Here is a 17,018-nt window from a genome sequence, read left to right as displayed (position 1 = left end):
CCAAGCTACCCTTTCCCCTTTGCCTTGCTGCAGCCCGCTCGTCCCTGGTGCATCACCCAGTGCAGACCCCTCTACTAAGCTTGCCTCTAATGATCGCGTAGTGCCAGTCTCTGAGGTTAAGCCTGCAAGTGAGAGATGCAGTGACACGGTGCTTGAGTCCTCCTCCTCTTCTCTTTCGTCACTCTCATTGGGGGGCTCAGGGACAGGCTGGTCTTCTGGTTGCTGATTATCTGAAAGCATAAAGGCACAAGACTCGCGTCAAGGAAGTATAGCAGGACATTTAGAAATCATAATGCAGTCAAGCAGAGTCAGCATGGTTTTATGAAAGGGAAATCATGTTTGACAAATTTGCTCGAGTTCTTTAAAGATGTAACGAGCAGGGTAGATAGAGGGGAACCAGTAGATGTTGTGTATTTGGATTTCCAGAAAGCATTTGATAAGGTGCCACATACAAGGGGCCCAAGTTTCCACAAGAAAAAAAAAAGGGCGCCCCTCCGAGCTGGGCGCCCGTTTCTCGCGCCTAAAACGGCGCCTAAAAAAATCCTCGGTAGTCTGCACCTACTTACAGGTCCTCTGGCCCTTGGCGCAGTCAGCACGAGCTGTGGGGGGGGCGGAGCCAGGTCCCGGCGCTGAAAACAGTGCCGGGACCTCTGCACATGCGCGCTACAGTCGGCACACAAGTGCAGTAGCTCCAGGCGCCGAACTGTGTGGGAGGGGCCCGAAGCACGCAGCCCCTAGCCCTGGCCCAATGGCCTCACTGGGGCTCCTCCCACGGCCAGCTCTTGCTCCCCGCCTGACCAGACCCGACCCGACACTCGCTCCCCCCGCCGACCAGACCCGACCCGACCCGACACCCGCTCCCCCCCCCCCTCCCCCGACCAGACCCGACCCGACACCCGCTCCCCCCCCCGACGACCCGAGACCTGCTCCCCCCCCGCCCCGAGACCCGACACCCGCTCCCCCCCCCCCCCCGCACTGACCCGAGACCGGAGACCCGCCCCCCCGCCCCGAGACCCGACACCCGCTCCCCCCCCGCCCCGACACCCGACACCCGCTCCCCCCCCGCCCCGACACCCGACACCCGCTCCCCCCCTGCCCCGAGACCCGGCACCCGCTCCCCACCCCCCGCACCCTCCCCCGACCCGAGACCCGACACCCGCTCCCGCCCCCCACTGACCCGACCCGCGCTCCTGTTCCCCGACCCGACGCCACCCCTCTCTCTCTCCCTCCCTCTCTCTCTCTCCCTCCCCTCCCTCCCTCCCCCTCCCTCCCTCCCTCTCTCTCTCTCTCTCTCTCTCTCTCTCTCCCTCCCCTCTCTCTCTCCCCCTCTCTCCCTCCCTCTCTCCCTCCCCCTCTCCGCCTCTCTCTCTCTCTCTCTCTCTCTCCCCCTCCCGCTCAGCGGCACGAACGGCTGCAGAATTCTCCCTGGCTGAAGCACTTTCACACAGGTAGGAAGATGGTTTATTTAATCTTTGCGTAGCTTATAAATGTTTATTCAGGTTGGATTTATTTGTATAATATTTGTAGAAGTATAAATAAGGATTTATTGTTGAATTTAATGAGTTCCCTTCCCCTTCCCTCCCCCCCACCTCGTTCTGGACGCCTAATTTGTAACCTGCGCCTGATTTTTTAATGTGTAGAACAGGTTTTTTCAGTTCTACAAAAATCTTCACTGGCTCCATTCTACTTTAGTTTGGAGTACGTTTTCACTGTGGAAACTTTCAAATCAGGCGGTCAGTGGCCGGACACGCCCCCTTTTGAAGAAAAAATTCTGTTCTAAACTAGAACTGTTCTACCTGACTAGAACTGCAGAAAAAAAATTGTGGAGAATTGCGATTTCTAAAATAGTCCGTTCTCCACCAGTTGCTCCTAAAAATCAGGCGCGAATCATGTGGAAACTTGGGCCCAAGGTTACTGCACAAGATAAGAGCTCAGGGGGTTGGGGAATTATATTAGCGTGGATGGAGGATTGGCTAACCAACAGAAAGCAGAGAGTTGGGATAAAAGGGTCATTTTCAGTTTGGCAACCTGTAACAAGTGGGGTGCCACAAGGATCAGTGCTGGGGCCTCAACTATTTACAATATATATTAATGACTTGGATGAAGGGACTGAGTGAAATGTAACCAAATTTGCTGCTGTTACCAAGTTAGGTGGGAAAGCAAGTTGTGAGTAGGACACACAGAATCTACAAAGGGATACGAGGCCCAAGTTTCCACAGGATAAAAAACGGGCGCCCCTCCGAGCTGGGCGCCCGTTTTTCGTGCCTAAAACGGCGCCAGAAAAAAAACGTGCTATTCTCGAGTGCTTTGCAGCTCCTTGTCTATTTGACGCGGCGCCCAGGGGGGCGGAGCCTACACTCACGCCGATTTTGTAAGTGGGAGGGGGCGGGTACTATTTAAATTAGTTTTTTTCCTGCCGGCAACGCTGCGCGTGCGCGTTGGAGCGTTCGCGCACGCGCAGTGTGAAAAAAACATTGGCACTCGGCCATGTAGCTGTTTAATTTTTGAACATTTTTTAATAAAAGCACATTACCATCAGCACATCAGCACTGAGGCTTCCCTTCTCACTGTCTCCTTTCCCTCCCTCCCCTCCACGGCAACAAACCACTGTCTCCTTCCCCTCCCTCCCCTCCACGGCAACAAACCGCTGTCTCCTTCCCCTCCCTCCCCTCCACGGCAACAAACCGCTGTCTCCTTCCCCTCCCTCCCCTCCACGGCAACAAACCGCTGTCTCCTTCCCCTCTCTCCCCTCCACGGCAACAAACCGCTGTCTCCTTCCCCTCCCTCCCCTCCACGGCAACAAACCGTTGTCTCCTTCCCCTCCCTCCCCTCCACGGCGGCAACAAACGGCAGTTTCCTCCCCCTCCCTCCCCTCCACGGCGGCAACAAACGGCAGTTTCCTCCCCCTCACTCCCCTCCACGGCAACAAACAGCGATTTCCTTCCCCACCCCCCACGGGAACGAACGATGGCTGAAGCACTTTCACACAGGTAGGAAGATGGTTTATTTAATCTTTTCTTTGCTTTTTAATGTTTATTCAGGTTGGATTTATTTGTATAATATTTGTAGAAGTATAAATAAGGATTGATTGTAGAATTTAATGACTTCCCTTTCCCCCCCCCCCTTCCCCCCTCGTTTTGGACGCCTAATTTGTAACCTGCGCCTGATTTTTTAATGTGTAGAACAGGTTTTTTCAGTTCTACAAAAATCTTCACTTGCTCCATTCTACTTTAGTTTGGAGTACGTTTTCACTGTGGAAACTTTGAAATCAGGCGTCAGTGGCCGGATACGCCCCCTTTTGAAGAAAAAATTCTGCTCCAAAGTAGAACTGTTCTACCTGACTAGAACTGCAGAAAAAAAAATGTGGAGAATTGCGATTTCTAAGATAGTCCGTTCTCCACCAGTTGCTCCTAAAAATCAGGCGCAAATCATGTGGAAACTTGGGCCCATAGATAGGCCAAGTGAGTTTCAAAAATTTGGCAGATGGCATATAATGAGGGAGAATGTGAGGTTATCCACTTTGGTGGGAAAAATGAAAAAGCAAATTATTATTTAAATGGAGAGAGATTACAAAATGCGGTGATACAGAAGGATCTGGGGGTCCTTGTACGTGAAACACAAAAAGTTAGCATTCAGGTACAGCAATTAAGTAGGAAGGCAAATGGAATGTTGGCCTTTATTGCAAGGGGGATGGAATATAAAAGTAGGGAAGTTCTGCTACAACTGCACAGAGCGTTGGTAAGACCACACCTGGAGTACTGCGGACAGTTTTGGCTTTATTTAAAAAAGGATATACTTGCACTGGAGGCAGTTCAGGAAAGGTTCACAAGGTTGAAGGGGATTTATGAAGGGGACAGGGTGGATAAAGGGGAACCAGTGGATGTGGTGTATTTGGACTTCCAGAAGGCATTTGACAAGGTGCCACATAAAAGGTTACTGCACAAGAAAGAAGTTCATGGGTTTGGGGGTAATATATTGGCATGGATAGAGGATTGGTTAACAGAAAACAGAGAGTCAGGATAAATGGTTCATTCTCTGTTGGCAACCAGTAACTAGTGGGGTGCCGCAAGGATCAGTGCTGGAACCCAACTATTTACAATCTATATCAACGACTTGGAAGAAGGGGCTGAGTATAACGTAGCCAAGTTTGCTGACAATACAAAGATGGGAGGAAAAGCAATGTGTGAGGAGGACACAAAAAATCTGCAAAAGGACATAGACAGGCTAAATGAGTGGGCAAAAATTTAGCAAATGGATTATAATGTTGCAAAGTGTGAAGTCATGCACTTTGGCAGAAAAAAAATCAAAGAACAAGTTATTATTTAAATGGAGAAAGATTGCAAAGTGCTGCAGTACAGCGGGACCTGGGGGTACTTGTGCATGAAACACAAAAGGATAGTATACAGGTGTACAGTAAGTGATCAGGAAGGCCAATGGAATCTTGGCCTTTAGTACAAAGGAGATGGAGTATAAAAGCAGGGAAGTCTTGTACAGGGTATTGGTAAGGCCACACCTGGAATACTGCATGCAGTTTTGGTTTCCAGATTTACGAAAGAATATACTTGCTATGGAGGCAGTTCAGAGAAGGTTCACTAGGTCGATTCCAGAGTTGAGGGGGTTGACTTATGAGGAAAGGTTGAATAGGTTGGGCCTCTACTCATTGCAATTCAGAAGAATGAGAGGTGATCTTATCGAAACGTATAAGATTATGAGGTGGCTTGTCAAGGTGGATGCGGAGAGGATGTTTCCACTGATGGGGGAGACTAGAACTAGAGGACCTTAGAATAAGGGGCCGCCCATTTAAAACAGAGATGAGGAGGAATTTCTTCTCTCAGAGGGTTGTAAATCTCTGGAATTCGCTGCCTCAGAAAGTTGTGGAAGTTGGGACATTGAATAAATTTAAGACAGAAATAGATAGTTTAATAAATGATAAGGGGTTATGGGGAGCGGGCGGGAAAATGGAGCTGAGTCCATGATCATATTCACCATGATCTTATTGAATGGCGGAGCAGGCTCAAGGGGCCGTATGGCCTACTCTTGTTCCTATTTCTTATGTTCGTATGTTGATTCCTGAGATGAAGGGATTGTCATATGAAGAAAGGTTGAGCCGACACACATTGGAGTTTTGAAGACTTAGAGGTGATCTTATTGAACTGTATAAGATTCTGAGGGGGCTTGACAGGGTAGATGCAGAGAGGATGGCCTCAATTTTAGCCCAGCCCGTTTTTCGGCGCACTTACCGGAGTTGCGCCGCTTTTCTCCATTCCGAAGTGCGCTGAAGAATTTCCTTCCCACTTTGGCCGATGTCCGGCCTCCTCCCTGTGGTCGCGCAGTGTGGCCAATCAAGTCGGGGGTGGAGCCAGCGTCCTGTGCCGAAAACTGTGCCGGGACGTCTGCATATGCGCAGTGGAGTCCGGTGCCGAGGTCCGCGCATGCGCAGTAGTGCTGAAAGTTGGCAATTGGCCATTTTTAAAGAGCTAGGTAGCTGCTTGTGTTTTGGTGCCAGAAGGTGCGTTGTGGAACAAAATGAACTGCTGAATTCAAGAAGCAGCGCTCTGCTGGTTAATATCAGTGCTGCATGCCAGCAGAAGTGCCAGAAGGAGTGCTGTATTTCAAAATCACTGTGTGTCTAAGAGCATTGGAAAAGTGCTGTGAGTGTCTCAGAGCAGCTGCAGCTGTAGCAATGCCACAACGAGCACCAAGAGCAAAGAATTTCTTGCATGACGAAGTGGAGGTACGAGTTAATGTCATTGAGAACAGATGGCAGGAGCTGGATACCAGCAGAGGTTGCACAAAAGTGCTGCCCAAAGAAATGAAGACATGCTGGAACCAAGTTAAAGTAGATTTCTGCGCATTGGTGAACACCAGGAGATCTGGAAGCCAGTGTAAAAAGAAATGGCAGGACCTTGGTCAAGTCGTTAGTGTAAGTAATATTTTCATTTATTCAATGCAATTGTAAATGTGACCAGCTGTATATGTCCCACCCAGCAGAAAAACACTCTCTCTAAAAAGTTGCATTTTCATCTTTGCAGAGGAAAGTGGCACACAACAAAAGGGAAAGAACTCAAACAGGAGGAGGCCCGCCAAATCTGCACTTACTGACGCCCTTGGAAGAGAGGGTCACTGCTTTGGTGAGTGTTTTTCTCCAGGTAGGAATCAGTACTGCACAAGCTGGGCCCACACATGAGGGAGAGGGTAAGCCCTGAAAATTCATCGTGGCCCTTCAAAACAGCCTGCTGCCTGGCCTGCTATGTGTGAGCCTACCCATGCCACCCATCCTGCCCCCTCCTCTGCTGCTAACCATTTGACTGTTCTGTTATATTTTGCAGAACCTGATGCCAATTCTGAAGATCCAGAAGAAGATTCAGACGCGGACGCGGACGAGCCTGAGCACGAGAACATCTTCCAAGCCAACCCTCCAGATCAACATGGGGGTGAGGGGGAGGCGATGGAGATGGATGAAGGCCACACTGTTCTACTGAATCTTGAGGAGGTCGCGTTAACGGAGTTGGCATTGGCAGCCCCTTCCGTGCCGAGTGGTTTGAGTTCTGGTGCGACATTCCTTGGTTTCAACCAATCCATGATTAGTAGTATGAGTTCAGATGCGACATTCCATGGTTTCCCAACGTCCAAGGTTGCGGGTCCCAGCGGTGGTGGGATGCAGCATGGAACATCCAGGGCCCCAATATCCGAGGTTGCGGGTCCCAGTGGTGATGGGATGCAACATGGAACACCCAGGGCCCCAATATCCGAGGTTGCGGGTCCCAGCGGTGGTGGGATGCAACATGGAACACCCATGGCCCCACCATCTGAGCCTGCGCCTCCCACTGGGATGCCGTGAGGCAGACCCAGGGTGAGGAGTAGGAGAACTCGACCATGCTCTCCTGAGATGCAGGATGCAACAGATGTGGTTCAGATCATGGCATTGAGTGGGGTGAGCATTGACCTTACCCGATCACTCCTGGACATCAAAAGTGGGGTGAGTGATGAGGTAACTGGACTGTCGGGAGAAGTAACAGTAATGGTACGGAAAATGGGAACGATATCCGGGAACATCAGTGCGGGAATAGTGTCCATGAGGGAGGGAATGTCAGACGTAGTGGAAAGAACGACAGTGGCCATGAGGGAGGGAATGTCGGAAGTAGTGGAAAAGATGACACTGGTAATGACACAGGCCATCAGGGAGGGAATGTTTCAGTCCACTGAGACACTCTCTGGGTGCATGAGGGAGGACATGTGTGAGTTAGCTACTGCAATAAGGGAACATACCCAGACCATGCGCCCATTGACAGAATCAACTGCCACTCCCACTGCAATCCCCACACCAGCCTCTGAAGAGCCCCAAGCCGGGCCCTCCACATTAACACCTGATCCCGCCCCCCCCCCACCCCACTCCCACCACCACCACTAAGAAGTGCACATTCACCGAGATGTTAGAAGGAATAAGCTCGATATCCAGCCCAAAAACAGTGCACCACCACCTACAGTCCAAGACCAAGGGGGGTGTTAGACTTAGGGGGATGAGAGATGGGTACAGCCTTTCTTAGCTGCTGCTGTTGTTGTTGTTGATGCTGTTGATGCTACTGTTGTAACTGTTTTCAAATTGAAAGTTTTTGTAAGTTATGTAAATTTACAACTTTATAAGTGATCTTAAAGTTTTTAAGTGATCTTAAAGAGTCATATTAAAGTAAAGTTTGATACAAGAATAATTTTATTACACTAAAGTTAAGTACATTGTAAACTTTTGAATAAAATATATTTTACATTAAAACTGAATCATGTTCCATTAACACAACACAACATTTAGGAACAGCTCCAAAAAAGAAACATGTCCATGCAGAATAGTTGTCGCTGAGCCCTCAGGCATCAGTAAAGCGTTCACGGATGAGCTGCTGGCGCAAGGTTCGAGCAATCGTTAAAGGAGCACGATGGCCCGCCCTCCTCCGAACTCATGCTCCGGCCTCAGGCACTTCCATGGTTTCCTCATCCTCGTCGTTGTCCTCCTCCACCTCCTTCTCCTGCTCATCACCTGCATCTTCCAAATCATTATCATCAGCCACTCTCACCGCAGGTGGGTCTTCTTCCACTACCAGCTGCTGCTGCCTCATGATGGCTAAGTTATGCAGCATGTAGCACACAACAGTGAAGTGACCGACCATCTCAGGGGAATGGTCCAGGCATTGGAAACGCTGTTTCAAGATGCCAATGGTTCTCTCTATGATGCTGCGCATCGTAATGTGCGAAATGTTTATTGATGGTCAGCTTCCGTCCAGGTTACGCGTAGGGGTGTCATGAGCCAGGTGGCAAGGCCGTACCCTTTGTCTCCCAGTAGGCAGCTCTGCCCTTCTGGCTGCTGCTCAAACATGTCAGATATAACGCTGTCGCGTAGGATGAATGCATCATGGGTGCTGCCAGGGTATCTTGCATCGACTGACATTTTGCGATGCATGTTATCACACACGAGCTGCACATTCACGAAGTGGAAGCCTTTTCTATTCCTGAACAGCTCGGCATCCTCCAAAGGTGCTCACAAGGCGATGTGGGTAGAATCAATGCAGCCCTGTACCTTTGGGAAGCCAGCAATCCTTGAAAAACCCACAGCCCTGACATGGATTGCTTGGGTGACCATTGGGAACTTGAAGAAGTCATACCTCCGCGCATACAGTGCAGCCGTGACCTGGCGAATGGAGACATGTGTTGCACATTGAGAGATGGCGCACAGATCTCCAGTTGTAGCTTGAAACGATCCGGAGGCATTGAAGGAAAGTGCAGCTGTAACCTTCACTTCAACTGACAAAGCAGTCCACCTGCCGTTTCTCGGCTGTAGGTCTGGTCTCAGATCTCACGGATAACGTCTCCTGCAGAATTGCAGCCTTCTGACACAATCTGCATCACTCAGGTCCAGGTACGAACACCTGACTCGAAATTGTCGAGGTGTGAAGGCCTCCTGCCTAGCAGCCTACAGGCTCTGATGTTCCTGATGTGATGAGCTCTAATCAATTGTCTCCTATGTAGCACAATGATGCAGAACACTCGCAAAAGGTATGGCATTGACAGTACTGCCCCCATACTTAAAGTTAAACTTTCAAAGAAGGTCAAAATGGCAGGAAAGCAGGCAGCGGTACTGATTCAAGAAACTATTACAGCCGTGAGGAGGGATGATATGTTAGAGGGATCATCAAATGAGGCCATATGGGTCGAATTGAAAAATAAAAAAAGGGGCGATCACACTGCTGGGCATGTATTATAGACCCCCAAACAGTGGGAGGGAGACAGAGGAGCTGAGAATTCACTAACACCTCAAACAGCCCGAGACCAATTTCACCAACTGTGTCTCCAACCCACATTAGAGTTCCTGTCACTGATTCCTTGTTAAATTTTAAGGCCCTTGATGCACTCTGCAGGCACTGAGAATAGCGGGAGACTTGGTCTGCAGAGTTCCTCAATCTTATTGAATGGTGGTGCAGGCTCGAAGGACTGAATGGCCTACTACTGCACCTATTTTCTATGTTTCTGTGTTTCTATGTTTCTATAATGTAGGCGAGGCGTGAGTTTGAGTAGGTGCAGATGTTTGGTGGCTGAGTGGTGAGGGAGTGGTGCTTTGCGCAGTGTGCACAGACAGAGATTCAGATGCTGCTATGCGGGACCTGTTGAAGCATATACTCATCTTGACCACTCGACTGAGGTCGTTGAAATTTTTACGACAGTGTCAAGCTGCATTGCACGACACTACTGGCTGAGACCTCCTCCGCCACTTTCCTCCACATTGCCCTGAAGACCTGGGGCAATGGCCTCCTTCCACTGGTTGGGTACAGAGCTTCCCTCCTTTGCTCCACTGCAGCTACCAATGTCTCTAATGCAACATCAGTGAAGCGACAAGCTCTCTCCCTGGGAGTTGGATTGGGGGCAGCCATAGCATGGGATGTTTCACTTGCTCGCAGATTGACTTCAGTTCCAGGAATACTGAAAATGAGCAACTACACATTGATACAATCTCCCCTTTTAAGAGCTGGAATGAGCCAGTGTGAAGGATTGAAGGGTGATTGCTGAATGCAATTCACCTGAAATTCGGTAGCACTTTAGTGGTAGCGCCCCACTCAGGTCATTAGATCTTGATTTGCTGTTCCCCTTCTTTCCTGGAGCGCTAAAGCCCAATTTAGAAGAACTTCAGAATCCTTAGCGCTTGGCACTAAATTTTCAAAATTTCCTAGCGGCCCAAACAAATTTCTCCCCCTATGTGTTTCATTCTTTAATCTGTGGATACAAGTAATTGCCTTTGAAAAGGACAGTTTAACACTTTATGCAAAACATATTGCATCTCAGAATGCCTTTAATCATTGGTACCCTACAGTCCGTAATATGTGTTAGAGCAGTGGTGGGCAAAATACGGCCCGTGGACCATATCCAGCCCGCCAAGTCATTCTATCCGGCCCACTAGATGGGACAGAAATAGAACGCGAGCCGGAGCATGAGCTGCACATTCGTTTATCTACTTTCACTCTCATGGGTCAGAGACAGACCTGAACTGCAGCCAAAGAAAAAACATAGTAATACTTCATTCAAATTAATAATTTGCAAAAGCGATTCTCCCTGGCCTGATCTTAAAAGGATCTGGTCTGTGAGTCTGGGCCCTAATAGCGGACGTCTGTACCCAGAATGCGCTGTGTACTCGAATATGCCCTATCTATTTTAGAGCGGAGTCCTGGCTGCTAATCTCCACAAATCTTTTACCGAAGAAAGTGCCTGGCACTGTATCTTTCCTCTCCTGGTATCCGGAGTACGACGGCAGCGAAGTTCTCATCTGGCACCAATTGGGACGGCATTAGTAACCTTTGCAGAGGGGCATAAGGATGACTGAGGTGGGATATTCATACTGACACAGGCTCTAAAGAGGGTAGAGTTCTATTTCACAGCACTGAATCACAGAGACCAGAAAATACCTTTTTCAATTTTTATCTTTGATTAATTTCTAAGCAATATCGAATCGATGTGTATGTAAGATAGCAACGGACTATGATCTGAATTTATGTTTATGCAATGTTTATGCGCATGTTTCCTCTCTTTTTCGCACGCGGTCCCTTTAAATTTGCTGAGTGGCCGGCCAATATGCAGTCGAGCATGCGCAGTATCTCTTCCAGCGGTGGGTGTGGCCTGCGCAGGACCACACAATTGGTGGAAAATTGGTGGGCGGCCCTCAGCACTCACCAAAACTTGGTAAGTGGCCCTCCTGCCCAAATAATTGCCCACACCAGTGTTTGAGGCTTTGTGAAGAAGTCAGTGACCCCTGACAATCTGTCCATGGATCTTTAGAGCTGATCATGGTGGGATCCTGAGGACCAAGATGAGAGAGTATAAAGGGCATCCATGCTGATGGAATAGATGGGAGGTGAAGTAGAGATGACAGAAGCAACCTGTCAAAGGTGAGAGAGGTAATGAGGTCAGACTGGATGGAGACTTGTGTAAAGACTTGCAACATTCCGAATCTGTTGTGGAAATGCAGTGAGGAACAAATTGTGGCTGGTGGTAGCTTTTACTTGACATTTGAACTTGTCAACTCATCAGCTGATTCAGTGGCCACTGACCTCCCACCTCAGCTTCACAGACGTGGTCTAACAACAGCATGATGCCCGTGGGCGAGCTGTCAAATTCAAAAGGTAAGGTTAAAACCATTGTTAAGCCACTAATCATTTAAATTGGCTCCCCGCCACTGCCTGTCGGGTCTGCTCAGCGCAAGCGGACCCGACATCGGGAAATACAGGTGTGCACAATTTTACAGCAGGTTCCCAACCCGCTGTCAATCAATGTTCTTATGTTCTTATGTTCTAATTCACATTTAACTGCCAACCCACCACCGATCCTGTCTGCTGAACACCGGCAAAATTCCAATCAAGGTTAAAGTGGTTTATTGGTGATAACTGACCATACAAGTAATAGATCTTTGTTCTTTTATAACGTTTATGTCTAAAATCAAAATATTTATGACTCCACTCTGTAACCATTAAGCTACCAAATTTCATCAGCCAGTTCGGTTGTCAATATAAAAAAATTCTAACTGTGCCACAAACGGAAATAGTATTGTTCCATTTAAATATTTTCTTTGAGTGCTAGTTACCAGGCAATAACCTGAAGATGTATATTTCGCAATTTTAGACACTGCAGGGCCGAAATACAGCCCCGCCGGATAACTGGCGCACCTACAGTTTTCAAAGTGTTTTTACCGCCGTCTTGGATGAGGTCGCCTCTTTCTCGAAATTCAGCTCTTTGTTTTTTTTGAAGTGGCCAGGAAGTCGGTTATAATGGGGGCCGAAGTGCGGCGGTAAGTGCTGTTGAGGGGCAGAAGTGGAAGCGGGACAGATTCTCCACTGCTGTCACCACGCTCTCACCTTAACTTAAATCGGTGATTGTTTTGGATCGGCCACTGGGCCACCAGGGAGGGAGGGTTTCGGCCGGGCCAGCGGCCTGGCATCCATCAGGCTGCCTATTGGCAGTCCGGCCGAACCATGGGGCACAATAGTCCGGCCGACATAAAACGGCGGCCACCGACAGAAAAGCTGTCGGGGCACCGTTCGGCGGGTATAAGATTTTTCAGGCTGAATTTCGAGGGAGGTGGGGGATCCCGACGGTGCGCGCACTGATGACGCACTCACGGCTGCTCGGCAGAGGTGGGGTGGAAGTGGGAACCGCCATAAAATACCCCCTGTTGAATTTAGCTTGCAGCAGCCATTCGACCAGAAATCGGCGGCCGCTCGACTCCGCCACATGGCCGCCGCAATCCGGCGGTAACGAGCATTATTCGCAGCTGAATTTATGGTTTAAAGTTTTATCAAAAAGAGAAGAGAGTAAGTTGGTGAGAAATACTAATATCTTTGTCAATTTTGCAGTTAATTGTTTTGCTTACCTAATGAATGTATTTTCATCCTGTGGGTAGAGCGTCATGACACAAATGCCGAAAGAAAATAAAGCTCATCTAGAGCTTGTTAACAGCTATAGGTGCACTGGAATAGTTTGGATTGGGAGCCGGCTAGTTCCAGTGCAACTATAGCTGTTAACAAGTGGGGTTAGGCTGGATAGCTCTTTGTCGGCAGGCACGGACCTGATGGGCCGAATGGCCTCCTTCTGTGCTGCAAATTTCTATGGTTCTTTAATTCTCAGAGAGTTGTATCTAACAGCCAACATCTCAAACTCCACCATCACCATGTGTAGGTAAGTCCTATCTCACCAGAAGGTTTGACCTATCAGAGATAGTGACGTTGTGGTACCCATTCAGGTTTGAGTGACCATGGGAGTCCTGAATATTAACCTGAAGTCATGAGATTCAGAGTCAAAGGTGGCCCAGAATACTTGCCGATTACCACCAACTGCCCCCTCAGTGAATGAATTAATACATCTCCAAGCTGAACACTACTTGAAGGAAGCCCTGAGGGAAGCAAGGATACAAAATGTAGTCTGGGCCTGGGTCTTCAGTGATCACCACTGAACAAGCTGCCTGAGTCCTTAAAGGTATCGATGCCAGACTGGGTCTCTGTCAGACAGGGGGAATCAACACAAAGAATAAATAACCTGCTTGATTTGATTATCACCAACCTATTTGTTGTGGACATGTCTGTGCACAATAGCATTGGTACTGTGGCACTACCACTGTCATGTATCTCACACTACTGTACATAACTGTATCTTACCATGCTATACATGATTGTAACCAGAGATGACCTGTAACCACAAGCTTACCTTACCACCAGGGATGCACTTGCAGGAGACACTGGATACCTGTCCCAGACAGGTATACAAGGACAGGTCTCAGGCAAGTGTGGCATTCGAGAGCTGTGTAATAAAGGTGCAGGTCCTGAGTGACCTTGACTTCACTATGCACCTCGTGTGAATCTGTACTGAGGGGACAGGACTTTACAACCACCATACTGAGTGGAACAGGCTAAGGACAGACATAATAACCAATCTCACTTTCCAGCTCTTGATCTGTAGCCTTGTAGGTTATGGCACTTGAAGTGCATATCCAAGTACTTTTTAAATGCTATGAGGGTTTCTGTCTCTACCACCCTTTCAGGCAATGAGTTCCAGACCCCCACCACCCTCTGGGTGAAAACATTTCCCCTCAAATCCCCTCTAAACCTACTACCATTTACTGTAAATCTATGACCCCTGGTTACTGATCCCTCTGCTAAGGGGAATAGGTCCTTCCTATCCATTCTATCCAGGCCCCTCATAATTTTATACACCTCAATTAGGTCTCCCCTCCGCCTCCTCTGTTCCAAAGAAAACAACCTCAGCCTATCCAATCTTTCCTCATAGTTAAAATCCTCGTAAATTTATCTCCTCTGTACCCTCTCTAGTGCAATCATATCTTTCCTGTAATGTGTTGACCAGAACTGCATGCAGTATACTAGCTGTGGCCTAACTAATGTTTTATACAGTTCAAGCATAACATCCCTGCTGTTATAGTCTATGCCTCGGCGAATAAAAGCAAGTATCCCGTATGTCTTCTTAACCATCTTAACTACCTGACATACTACTTCAGGGATCTGTGGACATGCACTCCAAGGTCCCTCTGCGCTACACTTCTCAGTGTCCCAACATTTATTATGTATTCCCTTGCCCTGCCCAAATGCATTACCTCACACTTCTCCGGATTGAATTCCATTTCCATTGTTCTGCCCACCTGACCAGTCCATTAATATCTTCCTGCAGTCAACAGCTTTCTTCTTCATTATCAACCATACGGCCAATTTTTGTATCATCTGCAAACTTCTTAATTACACCCCCTACATTCAAGTATAAATCATTGATATATAACACAAAAGCAAGGGACCTAGTACTGAGCCCTGAGGAACCTCAATGGGAAAGGCCTTCCTATTACAAAAACACCCATCAACCATTGAGTACATCTTCATCATGCTGTTGCTTGACTAGTCTGTGGGCCAACTCTCCCAACTTGGGCATCAGTACTGAGGCTCGGTGAGACTTGTCTGATTACTCTTTTTTTTTCTAGTGGTTATTTTTCATCTGAGTGGCTTGCTAACCCAGTTTGAGAGGTCATTAAAAGTGAGCCATATATTGTGGGACTAGAGTGACATGTAGGCCAGACCAAGTAAGTTCCCTCCCTGAAAGACATTCGTGAAAAAGTTGGGTTTTTACGACAGCTGTCATGGACATTTTTGTGGTGATTCATTGATGTTTTACAAGAAATGGTGATTAAGTCCATGTTAATGGCCGCTGCAATTAATGGTACTGGCAGGACCAGCAAATTGGCTCTGGTGGCTCATTAACATTAGCCCAATGCTAAACTTGCCATGCAACGCCATTCCGGTGGCGGTAGTCCCGGCAGGACACCCCAATGTAATATGGCCATCACATCATTGCAGCAAGAACAGCCTGCTCTGAAAGCAAGGCTGCCATTTCTGAAAGCAGTTCAGTCCCTTTTTCAATGGAAAAAAATAAAAATATCATATAAAAATAGATAATTTTTAGCCCTCACAGCTCAACTGCCTTCTGAAAAAAAATTAACATTAAAAAGTATTCCCAAGTGGGAGTCTTCAGCTCTTGAAGCTGAATTACCTTCTGCACCGAGGAAAAAGCTAAAAGTGCTTCAGTACTAACACAAATGGCTCAACAAGCAAGGGAAGGGACACCCATGGTTTTGCACACAGCACTCCAGCTTTGTGCAGGGGTCAACACTGCAGAAGAGGTCCTTTACCCACTGAGACCAGGAGGCCCTCTAGAAAGAAGGATGTGGGACCAGATCACCGAGGCCTTCACTGCCAGCAGTGTCACCCCCATGACCTGATTCCAGTGCCCAAAGAAGCTTCATGGCCTCAGACCAGTGGTCAATGTCAGTGAATGCATCTTCAAAAATCGTCTCTTACCAACTGCACCACTAGCCTCACACACTGCTCAACGTCAGGCCAGTGGCCAGACTGAGTGCCAGGAAGACCCCCCATCAATTGACCTACCAACAATCTGTACCAAACATGAAGCACACTTCCCATTCCTGCTGGCCATTCTTGGCAGGGGCATGACTGAGCCCTTGGCCAGCAGTGGAACTGAAAGGATACAAGATGGTGGTAACCTCACGTGTTATCCTCCTTCTCGCATACACCTCTTACTTTCCCACCCTCCTCTCACCACAATTCCACCTTGAGCCTTCCCGATTTCACACACTCAAGAAATGCAGCCTGCCCAGCCAGTGGTTGACCAAGAAGAGGAAGAGAAGAATGAAGAATAAGAAACGCATCACTCAATTTCACATTCCCAGCCACAAGTTCTTCAAGGTTGTCCAGCAAGGCTATCCGCAGTGTCCCCCACTGAAAGTCAGCAGCCTTCCACCAGCCATGCTGAAGCCACTGGGGTAGCACTGTGTGACATCAGTAGGATAGGCAAAGGCACACACAAGACAGTCACTAAGGGAATGCATGAGGGTGATTCATTAATTTCTTGATGTCATTTTGGATGGATTGATGTGTAAACTTGGATTGGAAAGTTTGATTTGTGGTGGCTTTTATTTCAACATTGTGGCCAAGAGGATGCTGTGATGGTCAGTAACAGAGGGAAGGTAAGGTGTGGGACGAATGTTGAAAGGGGAATTGGGGTTGTGGTTACTGGCACCAGAGGTGGATGATTCCATTTTGGATATCCTGGCCAGAAAGAAGTTTTCTGTGTTGCATCCCGCCTTCTGCTTCCTCCTCTTCTGCATCCTCCCCTTCTGTGTAATCCTGTTCCCATTGCGAGCGAACGCTGTAAATCAGAAATAAGAGCATACAGTGCTGGAAATACTTAGCAGATCAGGCAGCATCTTGACCTGAGACATGAACTCTGTTTCTCTCTCCATGGATGCTGCCTGATCTGCTGAGTGTTTCCAGCATTTTCTGTCTTCTCAGAGGCCTTCCTTTAGCATCCAGGGCCTTGCACGCATACAGTAGCACTCCCTGCAAACTTTACAAAACTGTTAACATATATTGCACCAAACCACTACAGGTTGAACCTCCCTTATCCAGAATTCCCTTATC

At 48.2% G+C, this 17,018-nt stretch overlaps 1 protein-coding gene across 2 annotated transcripts in view; it reads left to right on the top strand.

Moving 5' to 3' along the window:
• Positions 1 to 17,018, top strand: part of dtna (dystrobrevin, alpha) — a 709,829-nt gene that overhangs the window by 30,970 nt on the left and 661,841 nt on the right. Inside the window, exon 1 of one of the 2 annotated variants that reach the window (XM_070892659.1) lies at positions 11,625 to 11,654. The exons of the other annotated variant lie outside the window; for it this stretch is intronic. The gene's annotated coding sequence lies outside the window, so the exon portion shown is untranslated. Of the gene's footprint in view, positions 1 to 11,624; positions 11,655 to 17,018 lie in introns of those variants that run through there. 2 annotated transcript variants of the gene reach the window in all.

This window comes from Pristiophorus japonicus, chromosome 1 (assembly GCF_044704955.1).
Source record: "Pristiophorus japonicus isolate sPriJap1 chromosome 1, sPriJap1.hap1, whole genome shotgun sequence".
In the NCBI taxonomy this organism is placed as follows: Eukaryota; Metazoa; Chordata; class Chondrichthyes; family Pristiophoridae; genus Pristiophorus; species Pristiophorus japonicus.
Note: the sequence above shows the minus strand (reverse complement) of the source record. Positions and strands in the feature narration are given on the sequence as shown.